We start from the raw sequence: 25,222 nt of genomic DNA, 5'->3' as shown, positions 1-25,222 counted from the left end.
GATGCTAAAGAAATTGTACCAATACTTAATGGTCACGTGTTGTAGACTATATGGATGTGAGAAGATTGTCGAGTTCTTTGAGGAAAAAGAAGTTTATATGCTACACCCATGCGCTACTAAGGGAATTTTTTTTGTTGGTTCAATACAATTGTGAAATCATTGTGAAAGTCAGTTACAAAAGCACAAAATGTATTAGAAGGAAAACAACCAAAATTCTACATTTTTTCATATCTACTAGACAGTATATGTGCGATGAATGAATTCCTAGGTTTGGATTGGTGATGTGCTTATGCTAAAGGGATACCTCTAGTGCATGTATATTGCAAGGTACTTTGGGAAACTAGTTATAAGGTAGTGTATGCGAGGATAACTAAAATATTTAAATCAATATTATATCAGTTGATATTTGGAAGCAAGGAACAATGCATAACAGATCAAGCAAGGGAAGCTCCGACAAACATTACAAACATGTTTGCATCACTTCAGGGAAAATTTATTACAGTCTTGGAGCATATAACAATCAAAATATCAAGACTTTTTTATGACATATAAGGTTATTATTCAAGACGTCAACTATCAACTTTCCAGAGTATAGTCTAGATCATTACAGAGGTCCACGAAATCTCCATCGCCCATATTCACTTTGTGAATAAGATCATACATCCTCAAGAGATTGAAGGAAACAAAAGAGGAAATTGTAGAAATGAAGCGCCTGAAGTTCAGTGAGATGTGATATCACTGGTATGATCCCAAAGGCATAGTTTCACAACATTGTGCCAAGATAAGGTATATGTGGTAATATGCCTGAGGCTCCTAGAAAGATGACGAGAAAACTAAGAATAAATATAATGCCCATAGAGTAGTTGGAACAAATGGAGAATCAGGTCCTTCAAACCAAGAAAATCTTCTAGATGTGACAGAGGGAGGGAACCATGAGGTGATAAATGTCGAAGACAATCCTAAAATGAAAAGAAAACATAAGTAGGAGGTCGTACAAGGAATAAGTAAAAATTATAAACCTAATAAAGATACTAAAGGTGTAGTTCAAGAGGAAAAGAAGAGGAAGGAGTACAAAAAAGATAAAAGCAAGAGATAAGAGGAATAAGAAAGTAAAAACGAAGGAAAAGAAAATCTCAAATAAGAGGCCATGGGGAAGATAAAAGAAGAATTGAAGAAAAAGTGAGAATAGGAAGCTTTGAAGAAACAAGAGGATGAAACCCTGAAGAAGCAAAAAGGTGAGGAAGAAAAAAGAAGGTTGTAGCTTGAAGAAGAGAGGAGGAAGAAACAAGAAGAAGAAAAATTAGCAAATAAATTAGAAGAATAACTAAAAACCCATGAGGTAGATGATGAGAAAGTAGAGGAGAATCAATCAAAGGAAACTGAGCCATTGTAGATGCTCTAAATATCTAGCCTCCAACTCCTCTAACAGGTGTGCATCTTCCTCTTAGTAAAATGGGCATCCCACCTCAAGGAGAATACAAAATATTTGATATCTCCAATTTTATAGTGAAACATCTCAAGAGAAAAGTCATTGAATAAAGAAGGAAATATTCTTTGAACGATCCATATCAACCAATATCTATCAATACAGAAAGAGAAATTGTCTCAAGTGCAAAGAACAATTGAAAAGAAATCGCTTCAAAAGGTGCAACCTTTGCAATAGCCATTTAAAAGAAAATTCACTCTCTCACTCTCAAGGTTGAACAGTTGAATAAGTTACTAGATGATGCAACAACAAATAACAAGTAAATCCTAATGGAAGGGTGTCTTCCATCTTTTCCAACAAAGGGGGTTTGTAGGCTACGATACTTGACAAACTTAGACAATTAGAAGACATAATGAATTAGTTTTATGCTGAAATGATCACATTGAATAAATTGGTGTCCTCTTTATGTGAAATCCAAAATTATTGGCATGAGAATATCGGGATTTTAAAGCTATCTCATATGACTATAAACCTTATACAAGAATGGGGCACCAAATATCTCAATGCATCGACTTACAATAAACTAAACACTATATATGCTTATATGAAGGTGCATGTTGGATTAGAGTGACTACTCAAGAAGGTTTGGAGGTCACACAGGAGACTATATACTAATAAAGTATACTAATAACAAAAAATAAATTTTAAATAATTTGATATATAAAGAGATAAATGTAAAATAAATGAAATCAAATGCTTATTTTAAGTAAAATATTTCAATGTCCGTAATGTATATTATATATATAATATATTTATCGTCGATGTTTAGAGTCTAAATATTTTTATCTTTGATGTTTCGAGTCTAAACCAAGACCCATTTTAAGGACAAAATTCGAGTAGAAGAGATTGCATAACAGATAGTATAAACTAGATACAGAGCATGGAAAAATGATTGACTATTTAAGAGAAAATTAATAAATATTAATATAATTTGAATAAATAATTAGTATATTTTATTATTATAAATTTTTAAATGTCATCTTTAATGTTTATAGTTATTATTTTTGTATCAAATGGATATATTAAAAATAATTTTTATAATTTTATTTTTATTCAGGTTTGTTAAAAGTTAAGTTATCAATTAAGGAATATAATAGGGCGATAGTAAGGAAAATTAAGTTAATTTAAGTTAATTAAGTTAAATTAATTTAATTAATGTAATCAAGTAATTATTGTTCCTTAAATTATCGTATTCCTTAATTAATATCACTAATAATTAATTATATTACTTAAGGAATAGAAGAGGGCGAGGCATAGTAGGCTAAGGTCAAGGAAGGAGGATTAGTTATGGTTGATTTGGAGATTACGACTTTACGTGAGTAGGGAGATCCAACTTATGCTAACCTCAATCATTTCATCTTTGTTGATATTGTTGGGATTCTTCATGATTTCCAAAACCCGTGCATCTTTCTTTTGTATAATGGTTTTCCTTAAAGATTATTTCAATGTCTTCTAGGCATACATGGTGACTAGTCTTAGAATAATGATAAGCAATAGATGAGTGTCTACTTCTCCCTTTCCTAATGTCTGCTCCATGTTCCTTAAGTCTAATTTTGAAGGACCTCCATGTCCGTCCAATGTAACATTTACCCATGAAAACTTGACTTTGTAAACACCTTTCTGTTGGAATTGATCCATGCCATATTTTACGGATCTCATCTTCTATTGGATAGTATTTAAGGGTTTGAACAAGGTTAGTATGCCTTTCTTTCTTAGTACCCCAGTGAATTTATCAGTAACACCTTAAATGTAAGGGAGATACGCCTTTCCATTTAGGGTTTGGGAGTTTTTGGGCCTCAAAAATGCTTCACAAGGTCATACACCTTCACCTTCATTCCGACTTTATTTCCTCATTTCATCGCCTTGTCTTTAGATTAGCCTCCATTTTCATTACCATATGGGTTCATATTTGTATTTTCCAAAGTTACTAGTTTCAAGTATTTAAAGTGAATTTATGATTAAAATTTAGAAAAATAACATGTATTTACTTATACCTAAAGGTGGACTGAGTTTGGTGACATGTGTAGGAGATTTGGAAGCTTCCAAAACACTATTATGTGGCCTCCAAGTTCAATTCCAAATTCTCTTCAAGATTGGAAGGAGATTTGGAATAGGAGTCAAACATATTTCATGGAGGAAAATCATTGATATGTCTCTAATTGGTTGAGACTTTTATGGATCCAAGGAGAGAATGGTGGATCACCATTAATGAGGTAGTTGTTTAATTTTTTATAAATAAGAGAACATTCTCTCATAAGAAGGAGAAAGAATTTGTAATGTGAAACTTGTAATATTGGAGAGGTTTAGAATCATGGAAGGAGATGTAATGTGAGGATGAAAAGAGATAGGTTATTTATAGGTTTGTAACATAGAGTTTGAGATGATAGTTGTAGATTCTTATTTTTGATGTAATTTGTGAATTTATAGGATACATGATGTTCCTTTGATTTTCAATAGAGTGTGGCTTTCCATTCTGCAAGTTTGTTTTAGCATAGAATTTCAATTCATGAAAGTGTGTTTCAATTTTCGCAAATTGTGCATAGATTAATGATTTCAATTTCCTACAAGAGTGCTTTAGATTTCAATTTTTGCAAGAGTGCTTAGATTAATTATTTCATTTCTACAAATGTGTGCTTCACAGACCCCGGGTTGAGAATTTATGTTAAGTAATTTAAACAATTAAATTACCTATGCATTTCGGCGTCATTGTCAGGGAGGTATACATAGGGATTAGTTTTCAATTTAGAATGTCATTTTTTTTTCTCTCTCAAATTCAATTTCACTTTTCCTAAAATTTCATTTCCTTTTCATGTATTTTTAGTTTTCATTTTGCACAATTGAAATTCAATTTCATACATAATTAATCCTTCATTTTTCATTAAAAAAAAAATTGTTGCCTAGAATTAATTTTTGTATTAGATTTTGACAAAATAGAAATCAATGTTGACAAATTTTTTCTTTTTCAGTGGTGTTGTATGTGCCACCCCATTTTTTAATAATTTACAAGGAAATTCTCAGAGAATTCTTTCATGGAATTAAATGCAAGAGATAATCGTGATCCTGATCCTTACTATTGAAAGAGTTCTAAAATCCTCAAAAATCATGAAAATTGAGATCGATGCCATGTTTTAGATTGGAAAGACCATGCCAAGATATTCTCCATCAAGATCAGAATCCCGATTTCACTGTATTGAGCCACTTTCGAGAGGGCTTCTTCCCGTTGTAATCCCAACTGTAGTCTCGGGCGCCATTGATTCATAGCAGATTACTTCGGATGAGGAGAAAATATCACTGGTGGAGTGTGGTGAAGCAAGACAAGAGATAGAGTAGAATGCACCAATCATAGATACATATCACTTCCTTTTAATCCCATATTCGAAATACCTGCTCAATGTCAGATACCGGTCATAGATGCAATCACACGTTCTAACAATGACTAGTACCCAGGGGAAGGCGATTAGAATTGATCCAGGGCCAACCTACAGTTTCCTGGGTATCTAGAATCATGACATAGTAGAAATAATTCTCAATAACCAAGGTAATGAAACAACTCCTTCTTATGTTTCTTTTACTGATACAGATCATCTAATCGGGGACATCGCCAAGAATCAGGTGGCCGTGAATCCCCGTAACATGACCTTTGATGCTATAATATTGATAACCAGGTGCTTCAACGATGCCTCTAGGAAAAGTGCCCTGAAGCTCTGGCCCTTTATGGTATTATTTGGCCCTCAGAATAAGCCGATGATTGAGGTCAACTATAAGGATGAGAAGAAGCAATTATCTCCTGAATAAATTTATTCTATGATCATTACCAAGACTAACGAGAATTCACAAGCTTTTCTTGTCCAGACTGTAAATAATGTTGTTACTGTTCTTGCCTATTTCTGTTGAAAATAGCAACAAGAAATGCTAAAAATAACATTGCTATAAATAGCATTTCAGGATATACTCCAACTCTATTGGAAATAGAAAAAAATAGAAATGCTAAAAAATAGCATTGCTGTAAATAGCATTTCGGGATATATTCCAATTTTGATTTGTCCTTGAATCAAAATTGAGAATTAAAATTTTGAATTTAGTCTCACTAGCTATTTGAAAAATAATTAATAAATTCATCTTGAGTTAATTAGTTGGAGAAATTCAAACATGAAGTCTTTGTGAAGACATGCAACAATTATCTCTTTGATTGAGGAACTTATCCCTTAATTAAGGAGATAAGGATGACTTGTATTTGAGTTGTAATTAGTTAGCTCAGTTAATTGAGTTAAGTCTAGTTAAATTAGTTCCAAAAAGTTTGTGGAACTAATTGTGAGTTAAGTCAGTTAATGCATGCATGCATGCAATTAGTGTTCTCTAGAAAACTGAATATTATCTCATAAATAACTAATTCATGTCAGTTCAGAGAAAGACCCAGTTGAGATTAAAGACAGGGCCATCGTACTATCAATTGGAGGAATTTTCCTATAAAGGAAACTCATCCATGTAGAATGAATTAACTCCTTCAGCATTACGCAATTAATTCAGAGGTCAGTGTTGTGTGTGAGGTGAGAATCACACAGGTTGCAACTGGAGGACCCAGGAGAAACTGCACAAGGAAATAGGAGGCTTGGGGGACTGAACGAAGGCATATGTGTTGTCTATTATGTCTATGAGCAGCAATGAGGGATTGTATTGAGAGCTGGATAGCTTCTCAGCTAAAGCTTTGTGTAATCCTGAGATATTTCAACTTGTATGATAATACAAATAGTGAGGTTTTTAGCTGAGGCTTTCCCCAGAGTATTCTTTTGTGTTTCATGTGTATGATTTCTTCTTCTCTGTTATATGTGTTTTGATTGATCTTGCTCAAATTGATTAAGCTTCCACAAAGTTTGATAGTAGAAGTAGATCAAGTATTTTTCTTTAATGCATTGCATTATCAGGTGATCTACAATGAGAAATTCTACATGGTACCAGACCTAGTTGATCTATACAGAAATTTCTACATGGTATCAGAACCTAGTTTATTAGAGCAAAGGTGATCAAAGTGAAGGAAAATATACAAAGAAGTTTGAAGTTCGAAGTTTTGGAGTTCTTGATTGTAGGTACAAAATCGATTTCTTATCACATCTCAAAGTTCGCGAGTGGCATTCAATGACTTGATACTCAAGTATGCCCTGGATGGCAGCTCGAATTACATAGCCTGGAAGGATCACATGGAAGTGGTATTATAAGACAACAGTTTCAAGGACTTCATTGATCAAGATGTCCCCAAGCCAGCAGTAGCTAATGCCCAAGAATTGGCAGAATGGAAGAAATGTGTGGCGAGAGCGACGAGGATTCTTCTGGAGGGAGTTTGAGACCATATTGTCTCAAGCCTCCATGGGAAGTAGACACCATTTTCAATGTGGAACAAATTGAAGGATTTATATCAGAACAACAACAACCAGAGGAAGTTGGCACCAAAGGACAAGCTTCGAAAAATCAAGTGTGAAAAGGGTGATACGATCTCTACATATCTGAAGAATCTCACCACCTGAAGAGATGAGATTGGAAGTGTAGGAGTCTTGAAATATGATGATGACATGGTGAGTCTTGCTCTCCTCCATCTTCCTAAGAGCTGGCATAGCTACCAAGACTCAGTGAATGGAAGAGAGAAACTGCCAGATTGGGAATGAATATGGTCAGATCTAATGTAGGAGGAGATCAAGAGAAGCACTAGAGATGGTTCTTCATCCAAGGAGGATGAAGAAAATATAGCCTTAGCCAGTCAGGCAAGGAAAGTGAAGGAGAAGGATTCTCATTCCAAATCGAGTTCTTCACATGGTGGGAAGAACATTGACAAATCTAAAGTGCGATGCTTTAATTTTCATGAGGTGGGCCATTATGCAACTAATTTTTCATTGAAGAAATCCAAGAAGGGATCCTCAGAAGGATCTGAAGGTGAGGCCCTAGCCTCTTAGTTAGAATTGGATTTTACCCTCATCGCATGCATGGTTTAATCGATGATGGGTTGTGGTTGGTTTCTTGACATTTGAGCCTCATTCCACATGACTGGCAATAAGAGTTTGTTTAGTACCTTGGATGAGAAAGACCTCCAAATGCACATAGTGATGGGTAATGATGAAAAGTATAGTGTTTCAGGAGTGGGCAAGGTTGCTTTTCAGAGGGAGCATGGAGCTCTCATTGCCTTGACAGATGTAAAGTATGTGCCTAGATTGAAAAATAAGAACTTGGTATCGATCGTGATGATTGAGGACAAAGGCTATGATGTAGTCTTCAGTAAGGGAAATGTTTTCCTTAGACACATCACCATGAGACAAGTGAAGCAGATCGGTTCATGAGTCAAGAACCTATATGCTCTTGAGGTTCAAGATGTATGCAAAGCCTTGAGGAGAAAGGAAAATTTTGGAGACTTGGTGGTTGAGAGGGAGAGTACATTAACTCTCAACATGTAGCGTTAGAAGAAGTCTCAGACAATTGTGTAGGAGCCACAATTGGTGAAGCAACTTCAGGAGGTTGTGGAGCAACCACAATTGGAGAAGCTGAGAGGAGATCGAGTGGAGGCATCCACTCATGCAAAGACATCCAGTACTGGGAAATTTTGAGCCAAGTGGGTAGAGGGATCACATGCAGTGATACCTCTAGGTGGGAGGTGGGGCGATGTGAAGTGATAATCCCAAGAGGGTGGAAATAGGGGCAAGATCCTTGAGGTACATAGCCTCTTTGATTAGACCTTGTTACAGGAGCCCCGATGAGGAGTAGCAAGATTCGTTGAGGGGGTAGAGATAGATGCGGATGGAGTGGTTGAGCAAGCTTCAACATCAGAGGGTGTTTCTAGCCCAATAGGGAGGTCATTTGGGAGGTCAATTACTTACTTCTCAGTCACTGAGTTGCAGTGCATCAGTGGGAAACATGATGCAACATGATGAGAGGAGGTGCAGTGCAGATGCAGTGTTTGGAGATAAGACCAACAACAGCATGGGTGCAGCAGGAGGAATCGGTGTGATTAATGCAGTAAGAGATTAAAGTGACAAAGACTAGAGCAGTTAGATACTCAAGAGCGAAAAGGTGCAGAGTTTTCAGTCGACAGAGGTAATAGTAGTCAAAGAATTTGATGACAAATGCATCATACTGATTCACGTTGTATATTTTTTTTGTTTATGGAGTTGCTGGAGTAGCAACACTTGAGAGAAGTGTTGCATGCAGAACATTCCAAAGGTTCAGGATCAGGATCAAGTTGAATTCCTTTCTTGTCGAGAGGGAGTGTTGAAAATAGCAACAAGAAATGCTAAAGATATGAATGCTAAAAATAAAATTGCTATAAATAGCATTTTAGGATATACTCCAACTCCATTGGAAATAGAAAAAAATAAAAATGCTAAAAAATAACATTGCTATAAACAACATTTCGTTATATATTCCAATTTTGGTTTGTCCTTGAATCAAAATGGAGAACTCAAATTCTAATTTAGTCTCACTAGTTATTTGAAAAATAATTAATTAATTCATCTTGAGTTAATTAGTTGGAGAAATTAAAACATGAAGTCTTTGTGAAGACATGCAACAATTATCCCTATGATTGAGGAAGTTATCCTATAATTAAGGAGATAAGGATGAGTTGTATTTAAGTTGTAATTAGTTAGCTCAGTTAACTAAGTTAAGTCAAGTTAAATTACTTCCAAACAGTTTGTGGAACTAATTGTGAGTTCAGTCAGTTAATGCATGTATGAATGCAACTAATGTTCTCCAGATATCTAAATATTCTCTCATAAATAACCAATGCATGTCAGTTCAAAGAAAGACCCAGTTGAGATTAAAGATAGGGACATTGTACTATCAGTTGGAGGAATTTTGCTATAAAGGAAGCTCATCCATCCAAAAGGAATTAACTTCTTTAGGATTGTGCAGTTAATTGAAAGGTTAGTGTTGTGTGTGATGTGAGAATCGCACAGGTTGTAGTTGGAGGACCCAGGAGAAACTGCGCAAGGAAATAGGAGGGTTGGAGGATTGAAGGAAGGCATAGGTGTTGTCTATTCTGTGTATGAGTAGTAGTGAGGGATTGTACTGAGAGCTGGATAGCTTGTGAGCTAAAGCTTTGTGTAATCCTGAGATATTTCTGCTTGTATGATAATACAGATAGCGAGGTTTTTAGCTGACCCTTTCGCCAGAGTATTCTTCTGTGTTTCACGTGTATGATTTCTTCTTCTCTGTTATATGTGTTTCGATTGATCTTGCTCAAATTGATTAAGCTTCGGCAAAGTTTGATAGTAGAAGTAGATCAATTATTTTGCTTTAGTACATTGCATTATCAGGTGATCTATAGTGAGAATTTCTACATCGTATCAGAGGTAGTTGATCTATAGAGAAATTTCTACAATTTCAATGACTCATAGGTGACCAAGGATGTTGGTCTCATCGCTAGCTTAAATATGTTGAGGATCATTGATGACCCCACAACTGTTGCCACTACTTAAGGCCTCAATAAGAAAGGCACTTTAACTCAAGAAAATAATGTGCTCATATTTGATTTGGGAGGAAGAATGTTTCATGTTGCAGTTCTGATGATTAAAGAGGAAATATTTAAAGTGAAGGCCATTGCGAGAGATACTCACTTTGGAGGTGAAGATTTCGATAAAAGAATGGTAAATCACTTTGTTCAGGTCGAGTATGGGATCTATATCACGAGGTCATGAATATAAGTCAATGCTCTTGGGACTAGTGAGTTGGACATTAGAGGAAAATGTTCATGTCCATCGCTGGCCAAAATCGGATCTAGAAGCTAGCCGAGATAGTAGCAACTTGCCAAATTTTTATGATGCAACTTTCTTGGCTCAGGGTGTGGTGCTTGAAGCACAAAAATGTAGTGGGAACACACCCATCAAGGAGAATTCATCTCAATGTCAATGATCTAATTAGACTTCATGCTAATACTCAGCTTTGAAGGAACTTTATGATTCGATTTGGTGCTTGAAGGAGAACGAGAATCAAATGCAAGCACATACCTTTCCATAATTAGCAACAGAAAACATTGTAAGGAAACCAACGTCATGATTATCAAAGATATAAAATCCATGAAAATATACAAGCTCTTGATGATTCAGTACACTGTTATGTGCTTGAAAAATGATCTTGTCGATTTTATGAAAGATGGTGATGATGTTATTATAACTGACATTTTTTTGCAAAATGATGATCCTTGTACAAAAATGATTTGATGTGTTGCTTGCAAATCACATAAAGAGGACTAATGAGAAATTGACATCTTAGAGGAAATAATTGGGCAATTTAAACAATTTCGGGTGCTCTTCAAAGACAATCTAGTGAAGGAAAAAATATAATCTTGCAAACCACAAATACATGGCCTATTCACAACAAAGCTTGCAGTTGCATTGATTTTGATTAGAGGTGCGCAGAAAAACGATGCTTCTGGAACAAAGAGTCATGGAGAGTCTCACTCATTTTTAGTGGGTGATCCAGTATAAGAGAAGTTGATAGAGAATCTATACATGAAGCAATGGTACAACAAACAAATCTCACTACCATTTTTCAACCATTGAAGGTTTTACAGGTAAATAAGCAGATCATAAATTCCATTCCATTTTAATAAAAGTTTTCTCTTTTTCATTTTCCAATAAATAATCAATAAAACCAGTAGGGTATTTTCTAGTTTTCTAAAAGAGGTAATATTTAATTTGAAGATTGGACTGATTTTTTGTTCATAATGAAAATGCATAGTTGTGTGTACTTAATTGTCTATTCATGATTTTAGCTACAAAAACTATTCACATTCTACAGCTAAAAAACAATTATGTAGCTTTGTATTCAACTCAATGATCTATATGTCAACAATGCATTCTAATCAGAAACTCATGGTCAACACGTCATCTATCTACTTCATCTTTCACATCGGCATCATGTTTCCCTGTCACACTCACACGTGACTATTTTCAGTATTTGACAAAAAATTCAAATAATCGTAGCTTTCTCATACAACATTGGTTTTGGCCAATTAAAATGTCAATGAAAATATCTCAATGAGATATACACAATGAGAAATATTTCATGAGAATATGAAATAGTAAAAAGATGAATAAATTTCCAACAAGACATGACAGGTAAACCGAGGCAGTAGTTTCTAAATAGGTAAAAATTCATTCGATTTTCTTTCGTGAATCTATTTTATTAGTACTAATTCTAAGGTTTTTGTGTGTAAATGTCATAAATAGAGAGATTTATTGCCTCTCTCTTGTGATAATATTATATTTCATTGTAGAAAAGGTACTAAGTTTTTTTCTAAGTTTGAGGAAGATAAACAAATGACCATAAGCAAAACAATGTCTCTTAAAGACCACATTTCTTTCAAAGATAAAATGATTAAAGTAACATCAAAGATGACATATCCAAGCATGAGCACGTGATTTTGGATAAAGAATCTCAAATCAGATCCATCATACCATTTTAAAAACTATCAGATACCAGTTTTACCATCGCATTCCTACACATTCAACCAATAAAATCTTCATCTCATTTTCCTTCAATAGTCATTATACTTTCTTGCCTCCCCTTCATTAGCATATAACCCAGTAATAAAACCATGAAGATCCCCTACAAATATGATTGATTCTATTTCCCTTTTCATTTTTTCAAATAAACCTTGGTCCACTACAAATTTTTCCATCCATAATCCTTCAAAATTATTGTTTTAAGCTCACGTTAGATGATGGTGGATTCCTTAAGGCCTCCCTTCTAACAAGTATTGGCCTATCGACATCAACATATTATCTAGGTTCAAGGCTAGAGTCCTTATTAGTACCTTGAGGCTTGTATGCCTTAATGACAAGTTCTCTCGCTAACAATCATGGGAATACATTAGTGTCCATTAATCATTGGATCTTGCAAGTGTCTCGACATCAGCTCATCTATACACATTTTGCGAGATGTACTTAGGTACCCTGGAAATCATTGACATTTATGGTGAGTTTTCCTTTCATTGGTTAACGGAATTCATTAATGGATGGTAATCCAATGACTTCTCTTCATGCTCGACAACAACATATCTATTAGCATGACTAGAATTGTACCATCAGGTTTTGTAGCAATTGAAGACTATGTCCCTTCAACATTTTGTAGTGGATACAATAGATTTAGTAGTAGAAATAAAGATTCCACTTTGATGACTTTATCCATCATCTATGAAACCAAGAAGAAGAATAAATTCTACATTCTATTCCATTATCCAGCAACAGCCACAACGTTTCTACATATGCACATTTTATCCACTTCTTAGCTAAGTGAAGGTATGTTCTTTCCTAGATTTTTATCATATAATTCCTTTAATACTAAAATTATAATTTTTGGAAAATGCTTCACCATATTTCCTTTCTCATTTCAGAAAAACTAAAAATACCTTTAGTTAGGGTGAGAGATACCAATTGATGTTCATACCTCATGTTCACATTTCACGATACATATCACATTCATATTTCATCACCTTTTATATCACATGTCATCCTAGCCAACATACTTTTCCAAACAACTACTATTTCATTAGGAATAATAATCAACATCAGCCAAAGTTCATATAGAAGCAAGACAATTCAAAAGATCATATCATGATCAATGTAATAGATTGCATGAGGACATGCAATAACTTCAGTGGGCCTACAAAATCCCTTCACAATGGCATGCACTTTCACCTCCATTCCCATTTTATTGCCACATTTTATCACCTTGTCATTATATTAGCTTCCATTTTCTTTTCCTTTTTTGATCCAATAAGAGTAGTTCCTTCCATTAATCAAGAAAAAATATTACATAATGTACATTTTGCGAGATAGTGCCAAAAATTAGCAACATCTGACACAAACAAAACCACAAAACCAGTGCATACACCACCAATGCACTATTTAAACATCAACAATTGCACTAGAAAACCTTCTTTCCTTCTTAACCTGAAAGAAAAATGCAAAGTTCCAAAGCGTTGACGGGTCTGCTAGACTTCAGAAGTCCCGCGCCACAAAGAGCCCTTCACTCCTTAATGAGGAGGGCCCACCCAAAAAACCAATGGCCCACAAAGCATAGAGTTTCTTGTCAGCCCTCGAGGATCTGACGACTATGATCTATTTCGGATGCACCAACATGCCCACCACTTAAAACTCAATCGGACCCGAAATGAAAACAAAATTTCTTTCTATGAAATTTCGGGTCCGTTTTCTATATTAACTTTCGATTAGTTTAACTGCCTGACTCCCATGTGATCTGGACCTCTCCGATCCGACGATTCTGAAGCAATTTCAGGCCCACAACATGCACACTCATTAAAATTCCAAACAGACCCGATGGGTGGCATTAACCGCCGCTCTATAAAATTTCGGGTCCATTTTCTGGGCTATCCTCCATGCAACTTTCCACCCGATATCCATTGGATGTTGGCGCTCGTTGCCATCAAAGGTCATTTTCCCATCCACCTACTCACTCTTTACTCCTTTCCTCTTTCCTAACATTGGTGCACTATTTGTTGTCTCCATAGGTCGAATTATTGCCTGTCTTTCATGCTTTGAAGATATTCCCTATCTGCGGTTGCCTGTCTGTGACAGTCCTTGTGTAGTTTCCCTGAGGGAGTCACCTCCCACTCATAGCACCTTGTTATCTCTTGTACACAGCACACCCTCATTCACTAGTTGATCTGCTAATCTATTGGCATTTCTGCGTACATGTACAAATCTGAGTGTTCTTAGGGCCCTCAGGTGGAGTTGAATGCGTTGATAAACCTGTAATAACCGCCAATGTTTGGATACTTTTTCTGGTGCCGAGCCATTGCCTATATTTTTGCCCGAATTGATTATCAATTCAAAGTCTGCCTCTATGATTGTATTGTGTAAATTGTACTCAATCAAGATTTCTAGGCATTGCTCTAGGGCCATGAGCTCCGCCATATTGTTTGTGGCATTCCCCAAATGACTATGAAAGAAAATTTTTATGCTTCCCTATTCGTCTCTTATGAATCTTCCATACCCAGCAACCCTAGGGTTTCCCTTGGAGGCTCCATCTATATTAAATTTCAAAAAGCCATGGTGGGGCGGTTGCTAGAATTCTTTCCTCGCTATTGTATGTTTTACTATCTTCGTTATGCCCTGAGGTACATGTGACTAGAGGCCCAAATTCAAAATAATGTGATTAGAATGTTTACAAGGAGGGCTCTCAAGGGGTTGCTTTATAAGGGTGCTTACAGTTTCTTTGAGTTGTCTTAAAATCTAAGATATGATGCTCTGGGTTGAGCCCATTTTGTTCTTGAAAATTATTTTGTTTATTTCCTTCCAAACATCCCAGACCAAAAAACCTGGGATCAGAGTCCATGCTCTGTTAACTATTTCATTTTCTGAGAAGTCTTTCCTCCAATTCTTCAGAGTTCCAATGATGTTGCTTCCATCCCTATCGTTTTGCCTAAACATTGAAGCTACCCAACTCCATAAGGTAGAGGTGAAAGTGCAGAGGTTAAGTAAGTGATCCATCATTTCTTCTTACAGGCCACATAATTGACATCTAGATGGACTAGCAAAGCCTTTTTTCTTAGATTTTCTCAAGTTAGAACTTTTTTTTGCTGTACCAACCACGTGAATAGCTTTATTTTTATTCACTGCAGGCTCTTCCATAGGTCTCCCCATATCTTATCAGGGTTTGAAAGGTCAAGTCCAGTGGAAATTCTTTTGGCTTCTTTGAGGTTGAAGTTGCCTTCGCTGTTTTTTCCCCATCTTAGTTGGTCAAATGAAGTTGAAATAAAAATATTTCTTTGTTTCAGGATCACTGTAAGAGCTTTAGCCTGGTGTTTCAAAGGGGTTTCATCACTATATACTAGGTCCTCCTAAGTTCTCCATTTGCCATTGTCCCTAGTCCAATCCCAAAAATCACTAACCCTAAGAAGCCCTTTATTGTCAGTGTCATTTTTGAGAAAGTCTAGTCCTTCTCTGCATTGGTTAGGCTCCTGCTGCCAGTTATCCTCCCAAAACTAGGCTAGGTTACCATTTGTGATCTCCCAAAAACTATGCTTATGCACAATAGCTTTGTTCTCCCAGCATTGTTCCAAATATGGGAGCCCTTGATGAGCCCTATCATTCTGATATCGTCCCTTTCTTGCCAGTTATTTGCATACTTATGCTTCTAGAGCTTAGCCCAAGGGGTTCTTGTTTCCTTTAACCATCTCCGCCAAAGTTTTTCCCCTAAAACTTTGCTTAGGGTTTCCGGGTGATGAAGTCCCAAACCACCATGGTTTGTGGGTTTCCAGAGCTTTTCCCAAGCTACTAGAGCCCATTTCTTTTTCTCTTTCCCTTTGCCCCAAATAAAATCTCTTTCGATGTTCCTGATGTGTTGTAAAACTCCTTTTGGTGCAGGTAGAGCAGAAAACATGTAGATGGGTATGGTTTGTAGGACAGATTTTGTCAGCACTAGCCTTCTAGCTAAGTTTAAGGATCTACTTGTCCATTTTCTGATTTTGTCCTACAATTTATTTATCACTAGCTCCCAAACTTCCTTGCTCAGAGGTTTGTTTGTAAGAGGTATTCCCAGATATTTGGAGGGTAATTGATCTCTTTGAAACCCGAGAATTCTAGTGAGACTTCTATGAATCGAAATATCAGTATTAAAAAGAAAAATTTTGATTTTTTGAGGCTTCCCTTTGTACCAGCAACCAGTGAAAATCGTTTAGGATCTATTTGAAAGCTTTAGCTTCCTTGACCGTGGGTGTACCCTACAACATGGTGTCATCTACAAATTGTTGATGAGTCAAGGTGTCCCCATTCAGGGTTAGTTTGAGACCTTGGATTCTACCTTTTGCTTTGGGTGATTTGATCACTTTACCCAAACCTTCCATCATGATAATAAAAAGGAAGGGAGAAGTGAATATCCTTATCTAAGGCCTCTTGAAGGCCTGAAAGTTTTGGATGGAGAGCTATTCAGAAGAATAGAAAAACTAGCTGTGGTAACAAGGGCCATTACCCATATTATCCAGTTGTGGTTGAAGCCATAAGCATTTAGTACCTCCCTGATGTACGACCAAATTAGCTTATCATAAGCTTTCTCTAGGTCAAGCTGCATGATCATACCGACATGCTTATTACTCTTGAGAGAATGAACCACCTCGTGAGATTGAACGATGTTATTGATAATTTTCCTTGCTTCCACATATCCAGTTTGCTCCTCAGACACAAGAGTTGGAAGAAGGGGTTTGAGTCTATTTTCAATCACTTTAGAAATGATTTTGTACATCACATTGCATAAATATATGGGTCTGTATCTGTCAGGTGTCATATATTTTTCCTGCTTTGGGATTAAGGCTATGAAAGATGAATTGAGCACTCTTAAAACTATTTTGGAGTTTCTAGAATCCTCCACAACATTGAGGATGTCTTGTTTGACTATTTCCCAGCATGTTTTGAAGAAGTCTACATTGAACCCATCCGGGCCTGGGGATTTCCCATTCTACATCTCTTTGATGACTTCATTGACCTCGTCTTCAGTCACTGGCCTGTTGAGATTGTAATTGTCTTCCCTAGCTACTAGTTTTGGAATGTGCTGAGTGAAGCTATTGATAAATTGTAATCTGTCTAAGACAGTCTCCTTAGCTATACTTTGAAAATGTTGTACCATAACAAACTCCATTTCTTTGTGGGTGCTTAGCTCTTTCCCTTGAGTATCTTTGAGTTTTACAATCCTGTTATGAGCCCTGTGATCCATGGTTGACTTGTGAAAAAACTTTGTATTTCTTTCCCCTTATTTAATCCATTACATTCTCAATTTCTATGTCCAAAAGATCTCCTCTTGCTAGCATTTGTTCTCCCATTCTTGTTGAAGAGAGTTAGCTTTAATTTTGCTTTCCTTGGTAAAGCCATCACTGAAATGGACTCATGGCAAGGCTGAACTAGAGAAGTTTTTCAATCATCTTAACTCTATATCTTTCGAAATCAAGTTTACTATGGAGCTTGAAGAGAACAGTAAGATCCTCCTTCTAGATGTACTGATCAGTAGAAAAAAGGATGGTACTTTGGGACACCAGGTCTATAGAAAGGAAACGCATACTGATAGTTATGTTCATGCTGACCCATACCATCATCCTTCCCAAAAATCTGGCGTCTTAAACACTCTAGCTGTTAGGGCTCTCAGGATTTCTGACCCTGATCACCTAAAAGAAGAAATTGAACACTTAACCTCTGTCTTCAAAAACCTAGGATACAGAGAGTTGAGTATCAAGAAAGCTATAAGAAGAGCTCAGGATAAGGTCCTCTCTAAGCATCCTCCTAAAAACAAGAAAGAAAATTATGGAAAAGTTTACCTTCCATTCATCCAAGGGATTACAGATAAGATTGCAAAATTTTTAAGAAAGAATAACATAAACACTCAATTTACAACATGTGGAACAATAAGGCAAATGATGAGGTCAGTAAAGGATAACATTGATCGTCAACAACTCAAGGGTGTGTACAAGATTGATTGCTCTTGTGGCAAGAGTTATATTGGGGAAACAGGTTGGTCTCTGAAAATAAGACTTAAAGAGCACGGGGCTGATATAAAGAATGAGAGATCCTGTACATCAGCCCTTGCAGAAAACTCGTTGAAAACAAAACATCATGTGTGTTTGGAAGACGCTAAGGTTATTGCAAGAGAGAATAATTATCAAAAAGAAAAATCAGAGTGGCCATCGAAATTATGAAATTTCCCCAAAACCTCAACAAGTACAATGGTAGTGAAATTAGTGGAAATTGGCTTCCCCTGATCAGACAAATAAACCCCTCCAGGCCTTTAGAAGCATAGTATCAAAGGTTTTCATATTAATAAAATTAATTAATTAATTAATTCTAATTAAATTTAATTAGATTAATTAAATCAAATTAAAAAAAAATTAAAAATTAAAAAAAATAAAAATTAATTGATTTAATTCAATTTTAATTTAATTTAATTAATTAATTATATTAATTTAGTTAATTCTAATTAGTTGTAATTAAAAATAAAAATAAAAAATAATTAAAATTAGTCAATTAAATAAAATAAAAAATAATTAAAATTAGTCAATTAATTAAACTAAAATAATTAATAATAACCAAAAATTAACATTTGATAAAAAATAACTAAATAAATAAATAAAATAAAGATTATAAATTTATTAATTGATTGATTAATTTGACAATTAGGGCTAAATAAGATTAACAATAAAAAATGGCAACTAACAATAATAAAATAAAAAAGAATTATGGATTTTTTAAATTTCATCCATTAAAGTTAAATTAATTAATTAAATAAAAATAAAAACAATAGAAAGAATTATAAAATTAATTAATTAATTAAACTAATTTATGAATTAAGTATATCAATTAAAATATTTTTAGGTACTAGGTGAAACAATTGGAATAATTAAAGCTAAATAATCTGGATTAAATAATTAATAAACTAAATTAGAAATTATTAAAAAAAATTATTATTATAAAAATAAAATAATAATAAATAAAAATAAAAATAATAAAAATAAAAATAAATAAGAAATCATGTTAGCCTCTCTCATAAAACAATAATAAATGCAAAAATAAATTAATTAATTAAATATTACAAGTTAGGAATTTGTGCCTAACTCTTGGGTTGTTCCTCTAAGATAGGAGTTAGTTTAGGTAACTCCTATATTGGTGTGTGTCTGGTGAGAAATTATCTCAACCAAAGGAGAAATTATCTCAACCAAAAGTGTCTATGATAGCACGCACTATCTTGAGAACACTGTGTCTCACATATTCAGTTGTTAAACATTCTTCACAGTTTGATCATCTCCAATGATGAAGACATGGTGCACATTAGCAAAGAAACTCTTGCTGATATTTCACAGCATCTACAACAAACACGTGAAACCATTGAGTTTCTTCAACTAGAGTCGCAACTACAAAGAGATGGGATGCAACAAAAGAGTGCTTCTTCCAAGTCATTCAACCATACAGATGAAGATAAGGATGTTGATTCCTAATCACTCATCCAAACAACTTCAAGTGTCGAAGTTGTTCATGATAAAATTCAAATTTCTTCCAAACCCATCATCAAGCCCTGGGAAGAGATTCAAAATAACAAGAATCAACGAGGCTTAGGATATGTCACTGATGACACCAACTTACATATCCCAGATTATTCCAAGCCAATTAAGTTCGTTCGTGCAAGATTTCTTGCACAACACTCCTCAGTAGGTTCTGAGAAAGTTGTAGACAAACAGAATTGCACGCAACCTGAAGTTGAAGTCCAACTGAAATGTTCTCATTGTCAAAGAACCGGTCATATGCAAGATCAGTGTTTTGATCTCCATCCTTGTTGCCATTGTGGCAAGCCCAATCATTCCTCAGAAAAATGTCGCACTCAACAAAAATCAGCTAGATTGAAGATACATTATGAATGGATCGATCCTTGGGAATGGTCATCCACAGTCAAACGATTATCTCAGTTCTACAACCGACTACAATCACACATAGTGCAACCAGCAGTGAACCGATGTTGGTACTCTCATGCAGTTGAACGAGGGAGTACAACAGTGAAACTCTCCTACACCTAAGGGGGGGAGTTCAAATATATTTTGGAGAAGATTGTCTCTCCTTTCAGCTGACAAAGGGGGAAAAATGTCAATGAAATTGACAAGTGGTTGTCAGACTGAAAGTCTCGACAACATCAGCGAAGCATCTAGTGGGCATTTGTCATCAGCAGTGAGCATCAGCAAATTCGCCAGTGGGCAATCAACAGCCAAAGCAGCAGTGAGCAGCTTTCATCATAGCAAAAGCAACATTGAGTTGGTTTTCGACATCTTCAGCCAATGGGTGTTCATCAAATTGTGTCAGTGGACACCAGATGCTGTTTTCAAGCAAAGGACAATTGGATCCTTTTGCGGCTTGGCACATGATGGAGTTGTCAAGCGTCCCTCTGAGATGAATCAGTCATGCAGCTGACTCAGTCTCTTCATATTGCAGTTTCTTCAGCATCCAGAATTGGCGGTTTTTTTCAGGCAATGTTTTTGAGGATCAACATGAGAACTTGGAAGATGGTTCCTCGTTATTATTTTGGATTTATCATTGAAGGGGGAATGGTAGCCTCTCTCATAAAACAATAATAAATCCAAAAATAAATAAATTAATTAAATATTACAATTTAGGAATTTGTGCCTAACTCTTGGGTTGTTCCTCTAAGATAGGAGTTAGTTTAGGTAACTCCTATATTGGTGTGTGTCTGGTGAGAAATTATCTCAACCAAAGGAGAAATTATCTCAACCAAAAGTGTCTAAGATAGCATGCACTATCTTCAGAACACTGTGTCTCATCTATTTATTTGTAACACTATATTCAATTATTTGTAGAATGAAAATGTGAGAAAATACCTGAGGCTGGAGCCTTTTTCCGCCAATATTTTGTCTCTGGTTTTTATGTGTGTTTTTTTATATATTTGTCTGAGTTAATTTCTTTTTCAATAAGTCATATATAAGTGTCGGCTTCTTTATAAAAATTAGGGATCTAGGTTTATTTATACTCAGGCCGAAAGACTCTTCTCTCAAAGAACTTTCATTCATATTCTATCTAATTTAAGTCCTGATGATGGACCCCCTTTGGGGTTTGAAACGTCGACAGAATGAACACAAAACTGTGGATAATCTGGATCATGCCACTGCAAAAAACTACCACAGAAGCTTAAAATCTAACATTCTTTGAAGTTTTTGTTCAATTTCTCTATTCTCTTTGAAAATATTTCCAAACTCATTTTTGTTCCATTCTTTAAGCCTAAGTTTGATGTGTTTCAGTCTCTATTGCAGTAGGAGCATCTTTGTGCCTTGCATGGGTACGTCTTCCACCCACCATTTTCCAATGTTGGTGATGAAGTCAGGGTGAGTGAGCCAGACATTTTCAAACCTGACAAGTCTTTTCCTCGGAGTGCCTATGAAAGTAGCTTCAAGCTGGATAGGCTAGTGATCTAGGCCTCCAAAAGGAAGGATTACAGTAGTCAAGTCAAGGCCAGTGAGAAATAGCTCTTCTGAGATAATGAATGTGTCTAGTTTAGAGGCAACCTGAGAATCCCCTCCCCTCTTATTGTTCCTTGTGAAGGTGTCATTTATTGTCTCCGTCTCCACTAACATCATGTTGTTTAAGAAGTTATAGAAGGCAATGGAGTCTCTGGCTAGTATTCTAGTCCCACCTTTTTCCTCTGTAAGTGATTTGATCATGCTAAAGTCCCCTCCCCGAATCCAGGGCATCACAAGATGTCTCTCTCTTAGCTCTTCCAGTGAGTTGAGAAGCTTGAGTTTGTCTTCAAGTTTTTGAGGATCATAGACATTTGTGATCATATAGAGTTCCTTGTCACCCAAAGGTTGGATAACCATTTAACGATAATTCTTGGATGCTTCAGCATCCAGGATTCCAAACTTTTTTGGATTCCAAAGAGTGAGAATCCCTCCTATTGTGTTGCTTGCTTTCACTTCTAGATACTAGTACTTAATAAGCCATTTCCTATGTATCTCTCTTATTTTTTCTATTGAACATTTTTTTTCTTGTACAAACACCATATTTGGTTTTTCTTCTTTTATTCTATTGCTGAGATTTCTTTGTTTTCTTTTACTTCCTAGTCCCCTAATGTTCTACGTTGTGAGTTTCATTATGAAAGGTTTGTAAATGAGTAACTAGTGAGATCTTTTATCTTGCCTGAGTTAATCATGAGTTTCCCACACTTTGTTAGTAGCTCATTCTGTCCATTCCTTCCACTTTTTCAACCTGGGGTCTTGGTAGGGTGTTCTAATGTTATCTCCATCGGTTTTATCCCTCTATTTTCTTGGTTCTCATGGTTCCTCTTGATTCTAGCAGTCCTTGCCTGAGTTCTCCAGAGGAAGAGTTGTTGTACTCTGTCAAACTCTTCTTGTGGTAGAGAATCAACACCTTTGTTGCTTCCCTGCTCCAGGAACTTCTCTAGATCCAGATTCTCCCTCTCAAGAATCTCCTGTAGTTCATGGTCCTCCATCCCAACTTCACTTGGGGTCATTTCCTAGTCCCTACCCAGCTCCATAGAGCTTGGCAGATCCTCTCTTAGTTTTTTGTCCTCATGTGTGACCTCCATGCTTTCATCTTTTTCCTTCTTTGTGGTATTATCCTTTGGTGCCATGTCCATTCCATTATCCCCACCTTCTTCTTCTAAAACCTTAAAACTGTTATGACTTGGTTGCTTACCTTCACTAGGTTTCTTTTGGTACTTTTTCCCCCTCCTCTCGCTCTGCCTCCCACCCTTGTGAAGCCTTCAGGATCTTTTACTGTGTTAGGTTTCATATTTTCCTCCAACTTGTTAAGTGGGCAGTCTTTGAAGAGGTGCCCATGTTCATGACATTTGCAGCATCTGAATGGGACATCTTCATAGTCCACCACTTGCACCCATTCTTCATCATCTACTTCTAGAATAATTTCATCTGGAAGTGATCCTAATAGATCCATTTCCACACATATGCCTGTGAAGGAGGTATATTTGCTTCACAGAGTCACGTCTGATATTTTTAAAAAATGACCTAATTTATTGCCTATGGATTTTAAGGATTCAGGTAGCCAATAATCTAAAGGTAGGGAGTAGGGTCTAATCCATACCAGTACCGAGGTGAATTTTTCTCGCTCCGGGACAAAACTCATCACCCATGGTCGCATGTAAAGTCCTGCAACATCATAGAACTATGGTCCCCCTTCGAACACTCTATCTTTATCTACTAGGTTTGTGAAAACCACTGTGAAGAAACCTTTAGACCCAAGATGAAGGGTTATGTATCCCTTTGGCTTCTAATAATTCCTTATCCAAGTGTACAAAGCCTTCTTCGTTGTCCATAACCCCATCAATTTGCAAATGACCACATATGTCGCCATGTGATCTCTATGTGCCTGTAGCGCTGGATCACTTAGGACAACCCGGGGTTTCATAGTTGACCTAGGTTTATAGGGCCTAGTCACAATATTTTGCTTAATTCTCTGGCTACTATTGCCTATCTTCTTATCTTCTCTGAATTCCTCATTACCCTCCTCCTATTCATGATGTTTGCTGCTTTCCGGCATTTTTTTACTTATTTTCCCCATTCTTGCCTCCATTGGCTTTTTGAATCGATTCAGACCTGCTTTCTTGTTTCTGTCCACTACTACCTGACTATAGGAGGGAGTGGAACTCCCCCCTCCTTGCCCGTCCATTGTTACCAACTTGCACCATCTACTCCCTATTCAAAACCCTTGCTCCCATCTTCCTTTGTTCTCTAGAGATCAAAGCCTAAACCAATGTTTTCATTAGCCTCCATTTTCATTACCATATGGGTTCATATTTGTATTTTCCAAAGTTATTAATTTCAAGTATTTAAAGTGAATTTATGATTAAAGGTTAGAAAAATAACATGTATTTACTTATACCCAAAGGTGGAATGAGTTTGGTGACATGTGTAAGAGATTTGGAAGCTTCCAAAACACTATTATGTGGCCTTCAAAGTTCAATTTCGAATTCTCTTCAAGATTGGAAGGAGATTTGGAATAAAAATCAAACATATTTCATTGAGGAAAATAATGGATATGTGTCTAATTGGTTGAGACTTGTATGGATCTAAGGGGAGAATGATGGATCACCATTAATGAGGTAGTTATTTAATTTTGTATAAATAAGAGAACATTGTCATTTCGTAAGGAGGAGAAAGAATTTGTAATGTGAAACTTGTAATATTGGAGAGGTTTAGAATCATAGAAGGAGATGTAATGTGAGGATGTAGCAAGATAGGTTATTTATAGTCTTGTGACATAGAGTTTGAGTCGATAGTTGTAGATTCTTCTTTTTGATGTAATGTGTGAATTTATATAAGTCCTGGTGTTCCTTTCATTTTCAATAGAGTGTGCTTTTCCATTCTGCAAGTTTTTTTAGCATAGCATTCCAATTCATGAAAGTGTGTTTCAATTTTTGCAAAGTGTGCATAGATTAATGATTTCAATTTATTGCAAGAGTGATTTAGTTTTCAATTTCTGCAAGAGTGCTTAGATTAGTTATTTCATTTATGAAAATGTGTGCTTTGAATCCTCGCAAATGATTTTTATTTTTGAAACTGTGTGGTGTTATTTACTTATTTCTAGAATAGATTTATTTTTATGTCAATTGTAATTTTTCATTTAATATATTAAGATTTCTCTTTCAAAATTGGAAATTGATCTCTAGCACATATGGTGCTTCTGTCCCTTTCAAGTCCACGGACCCCTGGGTTGACCATTTATGTTAATGAATTTAAACATTTAAATTAACTCTACAAGAGCTGGATGAAGGGGGCCATATGGTGATGTGAATCGAAATGGAGGTAGCTATTTGCATGAGCCTTCTTTCTGTATACCTTGTGACCCAACAATCCATCTCTTTTTCTTATTAGAAGAATATCAAGGAATGGAATGAAAATATTTTCCTTCACCTCCATTGTGAATTTAATGTCCTAAAATAATGTTGAGGTGGTTTAGGAAGTTGTTTGGCTCAGAGTCCCCATGCAGCCAATTCACACTAGTGTCATAAATGAACCTTATCCAATATTTGAGTTTAAGAGGGTAGGTTTCCAAGACTCTTTTCAAATTTCTCCATTAAAATATTGGATACTCTAGGGGATAATGGAGACCCCATAGACACCCCTATTGTATGTTCGAAGTACTCACCTTGCAAGGTGAAGAACGTAGAATGAAGACAATCCTCAGTAATTTTAGTTGTCTCAATGTCCGTAACCTCCAT

General features: G+C 35.8%; 1 pseudogene; it reads right to left on the bottom strand.

Moving 5' to 3' along the window:
* The window catches only part of LOC149259941 (UBP1-associated protein 2B-like), a 54,362-nt pseudogene extending 29,140 nt beyond the window's left edge, over positions 1-25,222 (bottom strand).

The sequence above is a fragment of the Pinus tabuliformis genome, chromosome 6, assembly GCF_031772625.1.
Source record: "Pinus tabuliformis cultivar Carrire ecotype Pingquan chromosome 6, CPIR1, whole genome shotgun sequence".
NCBI classification, from domain to species: domain Eukaryota; kingdom Viridiplantae; phylum Streptophyta; class Pinopsida; order Pinales; family Pinaceae; genus Pinus; species Pinus tabuliformis.
Note: the sequence above shows the minus strand (reverse complement) of the source record. Positions and strands in the feature narration are given on the sequence as shown.